At 47.0% G+C, this 4,038-nt stretch overlaps 1 pseudogene; it reads left to right on the top strand.

Annotated features, from left to right (window-relative positions):
* The first annotated feature begins 548 nt into the window (after nt 1-548).
* On the top strand, nt 549-1,812 carry LOC123441733 (annotated as a pseudogene).
* The last annotated feature ends 2,226 nt before the right edge of the window (nt 1,813-4,038 follow it).

Raw genomic sequence — 4,038 nt, 5'->3', positions numbered from 1 at the left:
GATCGTGAATGGAAGGAGGAGCTAGGTCGGTCTAGTGGGTTGTGTATATGGGCTAGGTGGGGATGAGAGGGAAGGTTGTCGCTTGTGATACATTTTTTTACAAACAGAAACGTTCGATAATTAAACCGGCTATAGTGACGCTATACATTTAGCGGTTCAGGTATTAAATAGACTCCGATTGTGATGAAATTTGGCACGCAACCTACCTATACTATAGTAAGATCGCATGACAACTTTCAACCCAATTCGAGAATGTTTTATACACACTTTTAAAACAATAAATAAACGATGCCGCGGGCATGTGCATGTGTGCATTGGCTCAAAACGGTCAATGACAAAAATGGAGAGAACTGACAACTAACAACGGATGGAAGTTTTGAAAAATGACGAGAACGGAGTGCTGATGCAATGTGGATGATGCGCATGATGCGATGATGAATGCGACAACCAATTAAATCACACGGCGACAACAGAATAAAAGGGGAATCTTCTCGAGTGTCGGTTCCGGGCTGTTACACCCCTCCCCCCGTATTTAACCCGACCCGCGCATGCCATCCGCTGTGTTCACTACTGGCCTCAACATCAACCACAACTACTCTTTACCTACGCACTCAGTCTCGCCTACTACCACTTTGCATCGTGGCATTCTACCCTTCGTGCATGGCTCAGCACCACAGTTCAACAACATCAACTCCAACATGGACAAGATCATCACGAATGGCTCAGTCATCGCCGCTTCGTCCCTCGGGTTCAGGATGCAAGATGAAGCGCTGGAGACTGCCATCGACATGGAGGACGTCGAGCGCGACGATGCCAAGGAGGAAGAACCATCAGAGGTGAAGCCACCGGCCAAAGGGGGAATGAAGAAGCAACCGACCAACGCCAAACCGGGTGAGCCTCGCGTCAAGTGGACGCCAAAGGAAGACAAGTGCCTCACCGAAGCATGGAAGACCGTCAGCATCGACCCGATCACCGGCACGAATCAGAACTCCAACACCTACTGGAGGAGGATCAAGACGGTTTTCGATGAGTGGAAGTTGGTCGGCCCCGAATTTGCTAGCATCCACATGGATCGCAGCGAGAAGGCCATGGCGAACCATTGGGCGACCATCCAGAAAGCGTGCAACAAGTGGCATGTGATTCAAGAGGAGGCCATGGCTCGCCCAGAAATTCAGCGCCAACTTCGAGCGTCAAACATGTCCATCGCTCGCCGGCCCAGCTCTTCGTCGTGTACTTCGCCGACACTTGTTCTTCGACTATGCAAATGGTTTGGATGTTCAACATGTTTCGCTAGGACAACAACGACCAAGACTTCAAGTTCCTTCATGTGTTCATCGGGATTGAGTTGTGCGAGAAATTGACAGAATGTTTGCTCACTCTCGCCAAGGCCATGGACGGCGTCTAGAACGCAAGCGCGTCTTCCTCGACGGCGGCAGAAGGGCGTCCCGATGGCAACAAAAGAGCCAAGACATCGGGGGCGCAACACCCGCTGCCGAACAACTGCAATCATCGATAGAATAGTGCATTATAGACGCCAAGAGAAACGCCGCCAAGAGGGAGGATAATTTGAAGGCGAGGTGGTCGGTGTTGATGACGAAGAAGGACGTCAAGCTCGACCTTCTCAGGACCAACATGTCCGTGAAGAAGAGGAACACCGACCTGACATTCATGATGGGAGCATATGTGTCAGTGATGGACGAGAAGGTGAAGGCGTGGTACCTGGCGGAGCACGGCCACATCTTAAACCAGATGCCAGGACCGGTGGCGACCACTCCTCCTATGCCGGGCACTGAAGTTTTTCCACGATGCTGAGCATTAAAGTTGTGCCCATGACGTCGAACACTGAAGTTGTGCCCACAACACTGATGATGACGCCGACCTCTCCTAGCCCTACGACGGAGGAGCCTGCTGTTTGAGTTCCATGTCTATGGTTCCTACCCTTTTGATCACCGAACTTTGGCTATGTTCGATCGCCGACCCTGTGGCATGATGATCACCGAAGTTGTCCGATTTTTTTGGTAGCGGGAAAGATAATTTTGATTTTTTGTGCATTGGGGACCGAAATGTGGGGGTGCAGCTGGAAACTTGATCCCCCCGAGGCCGAAAAAACCGTTCAACGGGTGTGCTGGGGGGGTCAGCTGGAGATGCTCTTACACCTAGGGCCTCCTAGGATAGGCTGCCCAGCTTGGTCTACATGTGCACCTCTTGCGCTAGCTCACCACACGTACACCGTGCCAGCCTCTGGGAGCCTCTCGCTCGAGGCCCTTCGTCTCGGCCCACCACCTCACACATGGCTCTGATTCCACTGCTTCGTCTCGAGGTTCCCTCAATCCCGTCGAAACCAACTTGAACTAGAAATCCATGACAATCACGTGCTCGATCTGACCTCACTAAGAATTTAGCCTGTTTATGTATGCTTGCCCAATCGATCTTGATCAAATGCCGCACGTCTCATGCGACCACCAAGAACTTCTCTGTGTGCTTTCAATTACTTCTTCCAATCTCGTCGAGAACCACACCGCAGTTGATTGCATCTCAAACTCGATATTTTTGTAGATTATTAATCCACAACCTCCGAACAACCTAGCTCTGATATCACTTGTTAGAATAAATGCAAGGTGCATCGTTGATCATCTTAGGACCAAGAAATCACAGAAACACAACAACGAGATTTGTTAACGAGGTTCACCGATACGACTAAATCCTTGGGGCATGACTATGAGCGCTCCTCTTTGTCACAATACCACACCTTGGCCGCCCGAGCGCCGGCACCCAAGGTAGCCCCCTGCATGCGTGTGCTATTGTGTTGGCATGTGTTACATCGTGTGTCTAGCCCCACTATATATGAGAGGTCAAGGATACAAGTCTCATATTAGGACATGACTCCATATCCTGTCTAAACACAATACAACTAGAAGTCCAATTATAACCTACCTTGTACATTATATTCGAGACAATTCTAACACGTGGGATTCTAAAAACACCGAAACAAAAAATGCATACGATTGAAATGTCATGTTTATCTCAATCCTACGGGATTTTATTTTATTTTATTGCATCATGGGGAAAATAAAGGATTTTTTCAAAGAGATTTGCATGGATGCTAGGAATCCTATGAAAAATATAGTACAAAGAAGTCCTTTAAAGAATTCTATAGGATTCATTCCCATAGATCAAATAATCAACATAGATAAAGTTCCTAATAGTTCTAATCCTCCAAAACTCCTATGAGAATTGTTTGAATCGAAGGAGCCTCAATTGCTTGTTGTGCTGAATACCCGGGTCTCCAAAGTGCCATTATCGCGTCAGATGGTAGAGGCCAGCATGGTGCGACCATGGTGAGCAGGGGTAGAGAGATGAAGGTAGCAGGGTGGGAGATGGACAGAGGCGCCGACTGTGGAGGAAGGAAATTCTGGATGGGATAAGGTATAATTTTTACAATATAGCCACATCGATTGATTTGGCATTAAAAATCGTCTCTCCTCATTAACTCAACATAAGCAACCTCATTAGCACACGAGTAAATTTGCTGACGGGAACCCTAGGTTCCAACTACCGATGAATATTTCATTAAGGCATGACATTTACCAACAATTACTCTTTTAGTATTTGATTTATGTGATGCAAAATTATTAAATAATGAAGTACTTTTAAATACAATGTCATATAACTTTTTTGGGGCAAAACAGAGAGTTTTATTCATATAAAAGCCTTTATTAGATAGTCATGCAACATGCTGGTGACTAGAAAGCTAGGGGTTTCATCAAGCCAGCTCTCGATCATGTTCAAAGTGCAAGCATGTTTCGCACCAAGACACACAACTAGGGGGTTTCATCAAGCCAACTCTCGGTCACGTTCGAAGTGCAAGCGTGTTTCGCACAAAGATGCACGAGAAGGTTTGCTGACTAGTTTACATGTTGAATAAAAAAATAAGAAAAATAATAATATCAAGCTCTCCTATTTCTAACAAAATGGGAGCCACAATTGAGCAAGAATTATGGCGAGTGTTCCAGAGTGTCACCAACTCCATGCAATCAA

This window comes from Hordeum vulgare, chromosome 3H (genome assembly GCF_904849725.1).
Source record: "Hordeum vulgare subsp. vulgare chromosome 3H, MorexV3_pseudomolecules_assembly, whole genome shotgun sequence".
In the NCBI taxonomy this organism is placed as follows: Eukaryota; Viridiplantae; Streptophyta; class Magnoliopsida; order Poales; family Poaceae; genus Hordeum; species Hordeum vulgare.
This window is presented reverse-complemented; position numbering and strand designations above follow the sequence as displayed.